Below are 16,306 nucleotides of genomic sequence, written 5' to 3' on the forward strand. Positions count from 1 at the left end.
CTCACCCTCGTCCCTTGGAACCACTAATCTGCTTCTGTGAATTATCAATGTCTGGAAAGTTCAGGAAACCCATCCTGTGTTTTCTTTCTGGCTTTTCTCTCTTACCATGCTTACAAGAGTCATCTGTCTTATAGCCTGAACTACAGTTTTCCTTTTTATGTGCATGAATATATTGTAGTGTACAGGTACCTCACATTTTGGGGATTCACACATCTGTTGATAGTAAATTGTTTTCACTTTGTACCTATTGTGACTAAGCTTGCAGGAACATCCCTGTACAAGATTTTGTTTGAATGCCTGTCTTTAATTCTTTGGTGCATATAACCTACATGCTGAGTCATGGAAATTCTAGGTTTGACTTACTAGGTGCCCCCTCAGATTCCATTCTGAAGCAGAGACCATGGCAGCAACTGGGGGCATGATTTTAGCTAATATATAAAAGACAGTTGGACAACAACTGACACACCACACAGTAGACATCCCATCATCATTCATTATTATTGGTAATGGATGGGTATGTAAGTGTGTAGATGGGTGGATGGATGTACAGACGGATGGGTGGAGGGAGGGAAGGAGGGAGAGAGAGGGATAGATGGATGGAAAGGTTGAATGGGTCTATTTTCACAATCGACTTGATTGGAAATCAGATCAAATCCAATTTATTTCCAGATGAATTGCTTCAGGCATGACTGACTCCATGTTACAATGGGTTATACTCAGTGAATTCAGGAAGGAAGCAAATTCTTTCATTTTTCTTTTTATGCCAATATTTCTGAAAGTAAAGTCTTTCCCATCCAGTACCTTCTGCCCTCCCACTCACACATGACCCAAGATCAGACATTAGATTCATATATGCAGTAGCTGAGATCAGCAGTTTTAAGTCATAAATATTAAAGCACTTAAATAAGGTCAGGGCTGGGAATGTAGCTCAGTAGTAAAGTGCTCACCCACATGAGCATGTTGTGGGGTGGATCCCAGCACTGTAAACAAATGAATAAGTCTAATTAGGAATTATGACCCTCCCAGGAAGCAGCCCCATTATAAACTTAATTACCGTATATGATCATTGTATGAGGGAATAAAATTCCACATTGCTGACAATGCGACTTTTCATTTATAAAAGGAACCAGAAAAATAAGGAAGACCTGTGTTCTGATTAGATTTTCTGTCATCTCGACACAAATTGGAGGGGAAGAGGAACTTCAACTGAGAAAATGCCTCCACCAGGTCAGCCTGTGGGCAAATCTGTGGGGCTTTTTTTGATTGATGATTGACGTGGGTAAGCTCCGCCCACTGGGGGGGCCACTGCCCCTCCTGGGCAGGTGGTCCTGAGCAGTATAAAAAGCCAGCTGAGCCGGGCGGTGGTGGCGCACGCCTTTAATCCCAGCACTCGGGAGGCAGAGGCAGGCGGATCTCTGTGAGTTCGAGGCCAGCTTTCTTCATGCTCTCTGCTTTGGTTCCTGCCTCCAGGTCACTGCCTTGAGTTCCTGTCCTGACTTCCCTTCACGATGGCCTGTGAACTGTAAGCTGAAATAAACCCATGCCTCCCCAATTTGCTTTTGGTCGTGGAGTTTTATCACAGAAATAGAAACCTAAGGTATGATCTCAGATTTTTCTCTTCCTTCAGATTTTAAAATGTCCAGAAGTTCTATGACTTCAAGCTCACCATGTTAGGTATGCAAATGCCTGTACACACGTCCTGTGGTGAAAAGATACCAGGACCACTTGGAGGAGCCAAGACTGCGCATGTCTGTGGTCTTCCCGGGCGTCGCAATGAGAATGAGACCTGATACAGAGTCCTAGCCACTTGGGGCTGTAACAACAGACCGGCCGTAAGAAGTCATTTGTTTTCACCTCTCTTCAGTGGCTATCCTGCTTGGACCTCCCTACCTGTCCGTCCCTCCCTGATTCATCCTATCCCCAACACGTGGGCCTGTGACACTCACAGGGGTCCCTTCCAAATCTCGGCCAGCCTCCCAGTCCTCCTATTCCTTTTGATCTCTCCCACGCCAGGATTTCTGAGTGAAGTGAAGTACCTTGGAAATATTAGCAAGCATATTGTGAAAAAGACTGATAACGGGAGCAGTACGTGAGGCGCAAGTTGACGCAGCCTTTGGAAGGTGTCAGGTGGCCTCTCCGAATCGAGATGGTTTAATAGGTAAAGGTACTTACTACACAAGCCTGGCAATCTGAGTTCGACCCCTAGAACACACATAAAGGAGAGAGGAAAGCGCTGACTCCCACAGTTGTCCTCTGACCTCCACATGCACACACACACAATACAGTAGCATAAAAATTTAAATATAAAAAGTATATACCGCCGGGCGGTGGTGGCGCACACCTTTAATCCCAGCACTCGGGAGGCAGAGCCAGGCGGATCTCTGTGAGTTCGAGGCCAGCCTGGGCTACCAAGTGAGTCCCAGGAAAGGCGCAAAGCTACAAAGAGAAACCCTGTCTCGAAAAACCAAAAAAAAAAAAAAAAAAAAAAGTATATACCAGGTCAGGTGTGTGTGGTGGCATACAGTTTTATTCCCAGCACTCAGGAAGCAGAGGCAGGTGGATCTCTAAGAGTATGAGGCCAGCCTGGTCTACATAGCTAGTTCCAGGACAGCCAAGGTGAGACCTGTCTTTAAATAAATTTAAAAAAAAAAAAGCCTTTCAAGAGGATACTTTTAGAATTCTACCCAGCAAAGGTATTTGAGTAAGTACACAAAGCTATCTATGTTCCAAGGATGTAAAATGTAGAACTATTTACAATAATTAAAAGGCATAAACAACCCAAATGTACTTCGAGGAGGACGTTGCTTTTATTTTTCTTTAAGAATGAGTATATGAGTGTCTGCCTGCATACATCTATGTGCACCGTATGTGTTCCTGGTGTTCATGGAAGCCATAAGAAGGCCTGGAACTGGGTTACAGATAGATGGTTGTGGGCCACTATGTGGGTGCTGGATCCTCTGCAAGAGCAGCCAATGCTCTTAAGCGCTGAGCAGTCTCTCCAGTCCTGGATATTGCATTTTATGACAGTTCTAATTCTTAGGTTTTCTGTTGTTTTTGTTTTGTTTTGATAAAGTCTCACTATGTAGCACTGGCTGTCCTGGAACTTGATCTGTAGACCAGGCTGGCCTTGAACTCACTGAGATCTACCTGCCTCTGCCTCCCTAGTGCTGGGATTAAAGGCATGCGCCACCACACCAGGCTTTTAGGTTTTGTTTGTTTGTTTGTTTGTTTTACAACAGGCATCATATCAACTTCCCCTATGTAGGGCCTCCCAAAGCAAGCCTAATCTAAAGCAGTTTATTCATTATACACAGCCTCACTTGGGTCCAGTCTGTGTATAGACTCCATGGGGTCCAGACAGCGTGTAGAAGCACAATTAATTAATTAACGTTGGTTTCGTGAGACAAAGTGTCATATAGCCCAGGATCTCTTGTTGCCATTTTCTTGCTATAGAGCCAAGGCTAGTTTTGAACTCCTGATCGTCTTGCCTCTGCCTTCCAGGTGCAGGGATTACAGGTTCCTGCCACCACAGCTGCCTGGAAAGCACCTGTTAGATAAGCAACATGACATTTCCAGAGGCCTAAGGGAAATGCAGCATGGCGGTCAAGGCAAAGCCGGTGGCAATGATCACAGCCCACTGTCGTCTGTCTGTATGGTGATATTTTATTTGTATTAAAATGTTATTTGTATGTTAAAAAATAAAGTTGCCCGGGGGTCAGAGCTATTAGCAAGCCATAGAAAAGCAGGGCAGTGGTGGCATACGCTTGTAATCCCAGCATTTGGTAGGCAGAGCTGGGTAAGTCTCTGTGTGTTCAGGGATACAGCCATTATTGGATACACATGCCTTTAATTTTAATACCAATCATGGAAAACCTGGAGGCCTATACAGACAGGCCGTGAGGAGGCGGTCATGTGGTTGAGTTTACAACCAATGAGAAGGCAGGACAGGAACTCTATATAAAGACTTTAACACAGGGGTAGCTCTGGTTCGGAGAGGTAGGACCACCGCAGGAGGAAGGGTAAGGTTTTAGCTCTTAGCTCTGACCTCTTGGCTTTCTTCTTTGTATTGGTTCTGTGTTTCTTATTTAATAAGAAGGTTGGTTACATCTACATTTGGCGCCCAACGTGGGGCAAGAGTTTCCACCTAAAAACTGAGAAAAACAATTCTAAAATGGAGCTAAAAACAGTTCCTAATTGTCTCTCTCAAATGAACAGCAGCTGCTGGTTGGAGCTACTGGTGGGTTCCTAGCGTGTGCGCTCGACCTGCAGTATGGCGGGAATGAGGCCTCTGCAAGTGGCACATTAAGCTGCATGGTGGATTTAGTCTTTACTAGTACAAAACATAAAAAGAGGTTTCTGGGCTACACGCTGCTTGGATAAAAGCATAGACCCATGATAGCTCCCAGAGCTGACAGTAAACTACCACCTCCATGTTGGGAAGCTGCGGAGCCAGCAGCCACAGCTGCTGCAGTTTAAAGCAATAGATTCATAACAAGACAGATTCAGATGTAATAGTTTAAAATGTGTGTAAAAGATACGTAGGCTTGAAAGAGACAAAAAGGTGATATATACAGTTATATAAACAAATACATAGTTTAAAAAAATAAAGTCTTTAAAGAAACAGTAAAATTAATATAAAAAATAAGCCACGTAAAGATGAATATTACACAGAGAATCTGGATTGTGTTGTTTTTGGGATTTTTAACTGCAGAAAAACATTTGTTGAGTTATGCCAAAATGTATATTTTAAAGGTACCTTGACTTCAAAATTTGGATATAAAGATGTGTTGCTTTGGAAAGGAGACTCTGCTTTTGTTCCCACAGAAAGCCAAAGGCTATGGATTTGTTCCAGATTAAGATACATTAGGTTTGACCAGCCAAGACCCCCTGAAAGGTCTCCGATGACACCATGGCCCAGACGATCCAACATCCAGAATGGTTTGAAGGCAACTGGCTCAGATGGTACACCCTCATGGACTATTCCATAATTCTAAAATTTTCTTTGTGTCCCCATAAGACACAGCACCCCCCTCCAGCAGGAAGTTGTAAGAGAGAAGCTACGCCCAAATTCCCAAATTATATGTAATTTTACTTTGTTAAGGTTAAAACCTTCCTTTTTGAAAAAAAAAAGAAAAGGGGAAGTGCTGTGGGATGGTCTGTATGTCAAGTGTGTTGCTGATTGGTCCATAAATAAATCACTGATTGGCCAGTGGCCAGGCAGGAAGTATAGGCGGGACAAGGAGGAGAATAAAGCTGGGAAGTGGAAGGCTGAGTCAGAGAGACACTGCCAGCCGCCACGATGACAAACAGCATGTGAAGATGCCGGTAAGCCACGAGCCAAGTGGCAAGGTATAGATTTATAGAAATGGATCAATTTAAGCTATAAGAACAGTTAGCAAGAAGCCTACCACGGCCATACAGTTTGTAACCAATATAAGTCTCTGTGTTTACTTGGTTGGGTCTGAGCGGCTGTGGGACTGGCAGGTGAGAGAGATTTGTCCTGACTGTGGGCCAAGCAGGAAAACTCTAGCTACAGTCTGAGATACAAATGCACCCACAGCTATCCCGTGCCTGCTCGGTCACTCCGTCACTGTGTCACATGAGTGCATATTTACTCCTCTGACCGCTGCATTAGTCATTAAGCAAAGATCACGAGGCTTCCTGGCATTTTCTTTAATGTGCTGCCAGTTTCTGCTGCCTATTCTTTGTTGAAACACACACACACACACACACACACACACACACACACACACACACACACACTCACAGACCAAAACTGGATGTGAAATGGTCTCACCCTGCCCAGGGGAACAACTGGGTGGTCAGTTAGGATGTCTCTAGCCTTCTGGTTTACAATGGAGATGTTCTCCTGAGAACCAAGAGCCGGAATCCTTCTCCCCCACCACACACACACACCCCAGGGGGGACGGGGTGGGTTAGCAGATACCCTGGTTTGGTTTTGTGATACAAAATTTCACTCTATAGTCCCAGCCTTGACTCTACAGTCCTGCCTCAGCTTTCTAAATACTGGGACCATAGGCATACCCCAGCAGGCCCAGCTAGCAAGAAGTCTTTAATAAAAATCCAAGCACAGTTGGTAGCAGACACCTTTAATCCCAGCTCTCTGGAGCTGACACAGGAGGATTGAAAGCTTCAGAGCAGCCTAGTCCACATAGCAGGACGCAGTCTCAGAAACAAACAAAGAACCAGCAAGATGGCTCCTTCCGTAAAAGCACAATCAGGGCAAGCCTGACAATGGGAGGTTGATTCCTGGAACCTCTCCCTTAAAATAGATGAATGAATGGATGAATGAATGAATGAATGAATGATTGAATGAATGAGAGGTAGAAGCAGAAGAGAAAAAAGAAACTTGAGTCAGATATGGTCTAGGCACTTAGGAGGCTGAGGCAGGAGGATTGCAACTTCAAGGCCTGGGATATGCATTAGCAAGACTGTCTCAAGGGCAAAACAACATTTAACAAAAGAATTCAAATATAGGAAGCACTTTCTTCCTTTGGGACCTCACGTGGTCCACGCCCTGGAAAAGGTAGGATTCTGCGATCAAAGCAGCTGCCTACATTAAAAATAAATAGATCAGGACTGGAGAAAGATGGCTCAGTGGCTAAGAGCATTAGCTGCTCTTCCAAAGGACCGAGGTTTGAATCCCAGCAGCATCCACGTGAAGGCTCACAGCATCTGGAGCTCCAGTTCCAGGGATCCTACAGCTTCTCGTGTGTTCTGTGGGCAGCACCACACACAAGTGGTGCACAGATATATATGCGGGCAAAACACCCATACACGTAGAATAAAATAGTAAGATTTTAAAAAAATCAGTAGGGCTCCTTGGATAAAAGGTATCTGCTGCCAAGCCTGAAGAACTGGGTTCAATCCTTGGGACCCACGGGGTGGCAATTGAGAACCAACTCTAAGTTGTCCTCTGACCTCCAAACATACGTATACACACACACACACACACACACACACACACACACACACACACACACACACACGTGGTGGTATTGTGTTCCCCAAAATATTGTGAACCCTAATAAATTTATCTGGGGTCAGAGAACAGACAGCCACTAGATACAAAGGCTAGAAAATGGTGGCACTCACACCTTTAATCCTAGCATTCCGAAGACAGAAATCCTTCTGGATCTCTGTGGGTTCAAGGCCACATTGGAAAAGGCCAGGCATGGTGACACACGCCTTTAATCCCAGAAAGCGAGCCTTTAATCCCAGGGAGTAGTGGTAGGAAGCAGAATGGTATATAAGGTGTGAGGACTAGAAACTAGAAGCATTTGGCTGGTTAAGCTTTCAGGCTTTGGAGCAACACAGTTCAGCTGAGATTCGTTCTGGATGAGGACTCAGAGGCTTCCAGTCTGAGGAAACAGGACCAGCTGAGGAATTGGCAAGGTGAGATAGCTGTGGCTTGTTCTGTCTCTCTGATCTACCAGCATTTCACCCCAATACTTAGCTCCGGGTTTGATTTTATTAATAAGAACTTTTTTTTAAAAGTTTTTATTTATTTATTATGTATACAATGCTCTGCCTGCATGTATGCCTGCAGGCCAGAAGAGGGCACCAGATCTCATTACAGATGGTTGTGAGCCACCATGTGGTTGCTGGGAATTGAACTCAGGTCCTCTGGAAGAGCAGTGAGTGCTCTTAACCACTGAGCCATCTCTCCAGCCCCAGATTTTATTAATAAGAACTTTTAAGATTCATACTACACACACACACACACACACACACACACACACACACACACACACACTAAATAAAAATTTTAAGTGCAATCTTTTAAAAATGCAGATCAGGCCGGGCGGTGGTGGCTCACGCCTTTAATCCCAGCACTCGGGAGGCAGAGCCAGGTGGATCTTTGTGAGTTCAAGACCAGCCTGGTCTACAGAGCAAGATCCAGGAAAGGCGCAAAACTACACAGAGAAACCCTGTCTTGAAAAACCAAAAAAAAAAAAAAAAATGCAGATCAGTAGGGCAGATTGTGGTGATGTAAGCCTTTAATGCCAGCCCTTAGGGAGGTAGAAGCAAGCAGGTTTCTGTGATTTTTTTTTATGCCAGGCTGGTCTACATAGGGAGTTCTATACCAGGGCTACATAGAAAGACCTTCTCAAAAAACAAAACAACAAAAATAAAACTCAGTAAAGAAAGAAGATGTCTGGAGCCAGAGCTCAGTGACAGAGCACTTGCCGGGCATACATGAAGCCCTGGGTTAAATTCCCAGGACAAAGGAAACCAAAGCGGGGTAGGAGAGCTTCCTAAGAGACCCTTGACATCAGCAAGGGAACTTCCCCCTCACCTTTCAGCTGCCTCAGGTCACTGTATATCATATAATATCTCCTAAAGTTACAGTTTAAATTATGGCCAGAAAATTTTAAGTGACTTCGTTTCAGTCCCTACATGAGTCTAAAAGCACAGAGATAAAGTTGTTTTTGAAATAAATTATCTGAGGAGTAATAATACCCAGGAGTAATAATGTTCATGGTCAGCAGTAATAATGCTCAACAGTACTAATACTTGGCAATAATACCCAGCAGCAATAGTGCTCAGCAGTACTAACACTCCCAACAGTACTACTATTCAGCAGTAATACTATTCAGCAGTGCTAATACTTAGTGGTACTACTATCCAGCATAATAATGCTCAATAATAATACTCAGCAGCACTAATACTCAGCAACACTAATACTCAGCAGTATGAATACTTACAGCACCTGAGGTCCCAAAGAAGAAAAGAAATGCTTGGTTAGTTAGATATGTCTCTATCTTTTAGTAAAATTTTGTTTCCTTTTTGTATTTGTTTGCTGGAGACAAAATGACCTTGAACTCCTGACCTCTATCTCCCTAGTGTTGGTAAGTGCTACTACACCCAGCTCATCTCAATTTTCATGTGGGTCTGTGTGTGCGTGTGTGTGTGTGTGTGTGTGTGTGTGTGTGTGTGTGTGTGTGTGTGGTGTATATGCATGTTCAAGTGGGTATGTGCATGTGTGTGCAAGTGTGTGTGAAAATAGAGGCCAGAGGTTAACATCAGGTGTCTCTTTTCAATTGCTCTCTACTTTATTTATATTTATTTGTGTGTGTGTGTGTGTGTGTATGTGTGTGTGTGTGTGTGTGTGTGTGTGTAAAATGTGTGTGTACCTGTTTGTGTGTGAGGATGCACACATGCTACACTGTGCATCTGTAGGTCAGGGGACAACCTTGAGTGTTGGCCCTCACCTTCCACCTTGGTTTTGAGGGAGTATCTCTCTTGGTTACCACTGTGCAGCATACTCCAGGGGACTCTCTTGTCCCCACCTCCATCCATGGGAGTGCTGGGACTACAGACACTCACCAGCCCATCTGACATTTCCAGGGACCTGAACTCAACTTGTGAGACTTTTATGGCAAGCCTCTTTACCTGCTAAACCATCTCCCTAGTTCTCCACCTCTCGCTGAACCTCAATTTAGCTAGACTGGCCAGCATGAGCATCAGAGATCACCTACCCCTTCTCAATGTTGGGATTACACACAGTCACCACTGCATCCAGCTTTTTATGTGCACAGCAAGCCCTTTGCGGACTGTGCCCTCCCCCAACCCCTCATCTCCCTCTTGATGAGTAATTCCTCTGCTGACCAACACTCACCAACTTCCAAAGCCCTGCCCATACCAAAGAGACACACAGAGTGGACCTACGGATATCAGACATCCAAACATCACTGAATTTGACATTCCACCCACTCCATCCAAAACTTTTATTTGTAGCTGAAAAACAACAACAAAACTCACTTTCTCAGGCCTCCTTAACTTTCTTCATTTCTATCACTAGCCTTGCCCAGGCTGGTCCTGAACTCCCTATGTGGGCAGAGATGGCCTTGAACATCTGCTCTTCCTGCCTCCACTTCCCAAGTGCTGCAATTAAAGACATGTGCCCGGTTTATGAAATGCTGGGAATCAAACTCTGGGACTCTGCATGTTACTTAAGCACTCTACCAACTGAGCTATGTCCCCAGGCATTAGGAGTTTTCTACTCCCCAAACAAGAAACAAAGGCTGTAATCGCTGAGATCACAGAAAATACATGATACATAAAGGTTTATCAGGCAAAGCCAGGCTTTCAACTCACATTCATTCCCACAGCTCAGGTTGCAGGCAACAGCCGAAATACCCAACCATATGTGTTCAATCTTTGAAAGTCAAGAACTTACAGTAAATTCTTTTGATAACACTAGTCCATTGTCTACTTTCTTGGGGAATTCCAAATCTCTTCTTAATGGGCAGCAGGGACCATCTCCTATCACAGAAGCCAAGCATGCCTGATGTTCCCATTTCCTAGGCTCTAGGCAGCTAGAGTTGAGGTGTGACCTCAATTTGAGCAGTCAGCTGTATTTGCTTAGATTTAAAAAAACAAAAACAAAACAAACAACAACAACAACAAAAAAAAAACAACAACAATGTCTTACCATCTAATTCTGACTGGCCTGAAACTTGCTATGTAGGCCAGGCTGGCTTTTAACTCACAGAGATCTGTCTGCCTCTGCCTCTCAAGTGTTGAGGCTAAAGTCATGCACCACCATGCCTGTGTTGGGGTGAGTCTTGAGGTATTATAATCTGGTCCCACTTCCTGTCCACTCTCTACTTTTGACTGAGGAATTGACCAGTTGCCTCACAATCTGTGTGTGGCCATGCCTTCCCAGCCGTGAGAGATGGTATCCTTTCTAAAACTGTAAGCCAAAATAAGCCCTTCCTCCCTTAAAAAATGTAAAAAGAAAGGAGAAGTGTAAAGAAAAAGAAGAGAGAATAGGTAAGGAAAGGAGAGAAAGACTGAATCCACACGGCCCAGTCTTTATGGCGTGTGTTGATTCCTCACACACAGACCATCACTGTTCTGCATCTCAGAGAGTCAGCCGAGATCTATGGAGCCACCATGCTGTGATGGCTGCGCAAGGGCCGAGGAGAGCAGTGTGAAGACAATTCTATTCCCAGCATCCATGTTTAGTTTCACTGGGCCTCAGTTTCATTAGCTACGAGCATTCTTTTTGTTTTTGAGCGTGTGTGTGTGTGTGTGTGTGTGTGTGTGTGTGTGTGTGTGTGTGTGGTGTATGCACATGTCTATATTCATGTGCATGTGTGTACATGTAGAGGCTAGAGGTCCAACATATGGTGTCTTCTTTTATGGGTACCATCATCATCATCATCATCATCATCATCATCATCACTGTTTAGAGTCTCTCACTGAGTCAGCAGGACTGGCTGGCCAGTGAGCTCCAGGGATCCCCCTATGTCTGTCTTCCCAGCACTGGCATTACAGCTATGTACCGCCAAACCCAGCTTTGTCCATGGATCCTGGAGAGCTGAACTCCAGTCTTCATGACTGTCCAGCATCACTTTCCTGACGCTTTTGAGACGGGGACCTCACGCTGTAGCTGAGGCTGACCTTGAACTCACAGTGACCTTCCTAACTCAGCCTCCTAGTGGTGGGGTTACAGGCAGGAGCTGCCTTGCCCGGCTTGTGAACATTCTTGTAAAGCAGGGCACTAATTCCCCATCTCCGGGATAAAGACCAGGGTGATTTACTGGCAGAGAGCCTGAAACCTCTGACTCTGAAACTCCTAGGTCTTTCCCTTCCTCCATATTTTCTTTTCCTCCTTTTTCTTGGTTCTTAATTTTTATTTGTTTATGTTACATGTATGGGTGTTTTTGCCTGCGTGTATGTCTGTGTGTTATGTGTATGCCTGGTGCCTGTGGCAGACAAGAAAGGGTGTCAGATCCCCTGGAACTGGGGTTACAGATGGCTGTAAGCCACCATGTGGGCGCTAGGAATCAGACCCAGGTCCTCCAGAAGAGCAGCCAGTGCTCTTAGAAGCTGAGCCATCTCTCCAGCCCCTTCCTCCATGTTCTCTAAGCACCACACATTACGGAAGTGCACATCTTCATTTGGACGATGTATACACACACACACACACACACACACACACACACACACACACACACACACACCACCTTACCTCCTCCCTCTGGCTGCCCAGACAGATCCAGACCAAACTCTGGGGCTTCTAAATGGTAGCTGATCTTCAGATCACCACCCTGGGTTAAAGCTGGAAACGCCCAGCACCACCCTTGCTACCACATGGACACCAAGTGGACACAAGTGCCCACACAAGAACAGGACTTGCCTCTCTCTCAGAACCGGAAAGACCAAGTCAGGCTCACCTTCTCTTCTTTACCTAGCTCAGGAAGGTTGCTGGGCTAATGCCCTTTGGACAACTCTTCTTTGATGGAAGACACTTTGGTCATCCGCTTATATCGTTTCCTAACTGCAGCCGCACAAGTAGGTTTCAAATAGCTGAATTGGTTTTTTCACGCAGCTGGTCCCACCCATTCATCAGTACCAGGCAAGTCCCTCCCGGGGCTGAGGCCAGCCTTGATGTGGCCAGGGAGCCATGCAGTCTGTGCTGGGTGCACCCACTTGCTGCCCGGCTGGGACTAGTGGGAGGTTTTTGGTGGCGTTGCTAGGCAACGTGGGTAATGGATGAGGCCAGGGATTGGGCTCCTGAGCCACAGAGATTAACAGCCTCCTTCATCACACTGCAAGCCATCATTATACCTTGGTCCAGAGCCCACAGTGATCTCTCTGTGGTCACGGCCTGAAAGGATGCTTTTTTAGCTACAGAAATTAAGAACTGGCTTTTCAGTATTATAGGTTTGTGGCTGTGGCTGTTTTCTTTTAGCTCCATGTATGAGCACACAACTCGAAATAAATAGGCAAAAGATTTAAAAACAAAAATTGCCTTCACAGACCTCCATCACTCAAAGTTTTCCTTCTGGGGGCAAAGCCTACTGGCCCTCACTGGCGAGGGCAACTAGGGTAGGGAGTTCTGCTTCCCCAGGCCTCTCCATGGCTCACTGTGCATTCAACGCTCCTTTCTTGGACTCCACTGGCCTGGCTGCGGTTCAGGGTTGAGGAACCAGAGCTTGGGTGGTGTGCACAATAGTATGTTAGTATTACCACAGCTTGGGTGGTGTGCACAATAGTATGTTCATATTACTTCCATTCGAAGACTAATGCAATTCCTCCCTCCTCAAGTCTTCAGAGTCCCTCCTACTCAGGTTATTTTGGAGACACTCCCTCCCACCCTATGCTGTTGTTCCCATTTACAGATAAAGCAAAGGAGACACCAAAGCTTGCCTTTCAGGTGGCCGTAAAGCCAATTCCCTGGGGCCCGCAGCTACATCACATTGCTCCCCCCAGAGCTACTTAACAAATCATGTAGGTGCATGCACCCCAGTAAATACTAATAATAGTGATAATAACACAACACTGCTGAGCTGCATGTGGGTGATACACACTGTGATCTCAGCACCTGTGAGGTCAGCCAGGCCTCCATACTGAGTTCCAGATCAAGCAGGCCTGTATAGTAAGTTCTAGAACAGCCAGGACTGCTTAGTGAGTTCCAGATCAGCCAGGCCTGCATAGTGAGTTCCAGGTCAGCCAGGCCTGCTTAGTGAGTTCCAGGTCAGCTAAGACTACATAGAGACCTTGTCTCAGAAAAAAGGGGAGGGAGGGAGAGGCCATGGAACTGTTTCAGCAGTCAAGAGGATTGGGTGTTCTTACAGAAGATCCAGGTTTGATTCCCAGCACCCACATGATGCTCACAACTGTCTATAACTCAAGTTTCAGTGGATCTGACACTTCCTCTGACCTCCACAGACTCCTGCACACATGTGGTATTTTATATACGTATATTCCGGCACACATTTATGCACATGAAATAAAATTCATAATTTTCTAGATTAATTTATTTTGTGTATGAGTGTTTTGCCTGCACATGAATGCCAGGTGCCCACAGAGGACAGATGAAGGTATCAGATCCCCTGGAACTAGAGTTATGGAGGGCTGTAAGCCATCATGTGGGTGCTGGGAAACAAACTTGGCTCCTCTGAGAAAGCAACAAGTGCCCTTAACCATTGAGCTCCTAAATAAATATTTCTTAAAGGTACCCACTGCTATAGAGGACAGAGGACTCCACTCTGAACCTTGTATTATCTTCAACACGTCATCATCCTTTTTGATCATAACTGAGCTTTCAAAGCTGCCCCATACACTGAGAGACAGTCTAGAATAATTCCCTGGAAGCAGATACAGTTCCCCAGAAGTGATTTGACCAAGCTAGCATTCCAGAGCATAGGACTAAAGAAACCCTGATACCATGTCAGTACTTTAAGAAAGTAAAAATCTTTCTTAAAAATCTGTAGTCAGGCAGTAGTGGTGCACACCTTTAATCTCAGCACTTGGGAGGCAGAGGCAGGCTGGCTCTCTGAGTTCAAGGCCAGCCTGATGTACAGAGCTAATTCCAGGATAGCCAGAACAACACAGACACAGAGAAACCCTGTCTCAAAAAGAAAGAGTGGAAGAAGGAAGGAAGGAAGGAAGGAAGGAAGGAAGGAAGGAAGGAAGGAAGGAAGGAAGGAAGGAAGGAAATCTATAAGTGTTCTTCCAAAATATTTTCACTACTGTGTATGTAGATGTGTTCAAGTATGTGCTGGTATGCCTGCACATGTGCTCTTGTTGGGAGACCAGAGGTCAGCCTCAGGTGTCTTTCCCCAGGAGCTGTCCATCTTGATTTGATTTTTTGAGTTTGGATCTCTCACTGGGACCTAGGAGACTTGACTACAGATTAGGCTGGCTAGCCAGCTAGCCCCAGAGGTTCTCCTGTCTGCCTCAAGGGCTGGGATTTCTCTCCAGCCCCTTCCTCCTTTTGTTTTGTTTTCGTTTGTTTGTTTGTTTTAAGGCAGGATCTATGTAGTCCAGGATCCTTTCTATGTAGCCAAGGATGACTTTGAACTCTGATCTTCCTGCCTCTACCTCCCAAATGCTGAGATGACAGGCATGTACCACCACACCTACTGAAATGACTTTTATTTATTTATTTGTTTGTTTGTTTGTTTGTTTATAGTTTGAGATTGGATCTCTCTACATAGCCCTGGCTGTCCTGGAACTATGTAGACCAGGCTAGCCACAAACTCCTCCCACCAGAGGAGATCCTCCTGCCTCTGCCTCTAGAGTGCTGGCGTTAAAGGCGTTCTCACCCAGCTGTGAGAAGCCTTTCAAATAGTGGCTCATCACAGTCACAATTGTCCCAGCTTGCACAGGACGTGTATCTGACAGTGCTAAAATTGGAACCACTGTGGACAAACCTAAAACGCTTGGTCGCCCTGCCCTGGAATACCTTCCTCAGACTAATTGGGAGGGGAAGTGTTGATAGGTAATCCTCCATGTAGGGCCATGGTTCCTGATCCTACCTTCACATCAGAATTATCTAAGGTCCTATTTGTCCGGGTTCACCTCTGCTCAATGGAAGTCTTTGGGGACAGGATCACACAGGATTTATTTCTTCTAGTCCCACTCTACAGCCCCAGCTGGCGTGGAACTCCTCTTTACATGTAGACAAGGCTCGCTCCAAGTGCTGGGATTAAAGTTGGCCACCCCATACCCAGCTTCTTTTTTAAAAGATTTATTTCTACTTTTTTTGTTTTGTTTTGTTTTGTTTTGTTTTGTTTTTCGAGACAGGGTTTCTCTGTGTAGCTTTGCGCCTTTCCTGGAACTCACTCTGTAGACCAGGCTGGCCTTGAACTCACAGAGATTCGCCTGGCTCTGCCTCCCAAATGCTGGGATTAAAGGCATGTGCCACCACCGCCCGGCTTTATTTCTATTTTTAACTGTGTAGTTAGGGGGAGATGTGCATATGAGTACAGTTACCCTAGGAGGCCAGATGCACTGAATCCCCTGGAGCTGGGATCGCAGGAGGTTGTGAGGTCCCCAGTACAGGTTCTGGGAACTGAACTCGGATGAACTTAATCACTCAGCTCCTGGGCATGAGAGTTTTAAATGGGCATCCAAGATAGAAAGAAAAAACAAAAAAAAAAAAGAACTGTAACAGGGCCCCAGACCTTAGCACAACTGACTCCATGATGGACATACCAGTGAGGCCATAAAACTCAGCACGTAGACAGCACCACCTGCCAAAATGAAAACAAAGACCTAGTCCATCAAAGTCCCTAGTCCTGGGAAAGTCTCTAAATGCACTAACGTTGCTTTTTGGCTTCTGCAGTTCTGCTTCTGGCTAAATGTTCTAGTTAGCTGAAGTATGTCAACCCAGGACATGGATTTTGTGCTTAAAAGCTCACCCTGAGAAAGGCTCGGGGCTACACTGGGATCCTGAACACCCAGAGTAGTCGCCAACTGGCTAATAAAGACTTTCTATTGGCTCAAACTTGTGTCCAGCTAGTCTTATCTGGTGGATACCCCA

The 16,306-nt window shown here is 45.4% G+C and overlaps 1 protein-coding gene and 1 long non-coding RNA gene across 15 annotated transcripts in view; one reads left to right on the forward strand and one right to left on the reverse strand.

The window, feature by feature from the left end:
* Window positions 1-7,670, forward strand: part of LOC128096690 (uncharacterized) — a 109,336-nt gene extending 101,666 nt beyond the window's left edge. For 3 of the 13 annotated variants that reach the window (XR_008213706.1, XR_008213705.1, XR_008213708.1), the window contains 3 exons: window positions 1,124-1,227; window positions 1,471-2,164; window positions 3,502-7,666. This is a non-coding gene — a long non-coding RNA (uncharacterized LOC128096690). Of the gene's footprint in view, window positions 1-1,123; window positions 1,228-1,470; window positions 2,165-3,501 lie in introns of all 13 variants that reach the window. The other 10 variants (XR_008213696.1, XR_008213700.1, XR_008213707.1 and 7 more) reach the window with 9 other exon arrangements.
* The window catches only part of Rhbdl2 (rhomboid like 2), a 47,379-nt gene that overhangs the window by 22,197 nt on the left and 8,876 nt on the right, over window positions 1-16,306 (reverse strand). Inside the window, exon 1 of one of the 2 annotated variants that reach the window (XM_052716565.1) lies at window positions 12,210-16,233. The exons of the other annotated variant lie outside the window; for it this stretch is intronic. The gene's annotated coding sequence lies outside the window, so the exon portion shown is untranslated. Of the gene's footprint in view, window positions 1-12,209; window positions 16,234-16,306 lie in introns of those variants that run through there. 2 annotated transcript variants of the gene reach the window in all.

Source organism: Peromyscus californicus, unplaced genomic scaffold (genome assembly GCF_007827085.1).
Source record: "Peromyscus californicus insignis strain IS unplaced genomic scaffold, ASM782708v3 Scaffold_5__1_contigs__length_169319896, whole genome shotgun sequence".
Lineage (NCBI taxonomy): Eukaryota > Metazoa > Chordata > Mammalia > Rodentia > Cricetidae > Peromyscus > Peromyscus californicus.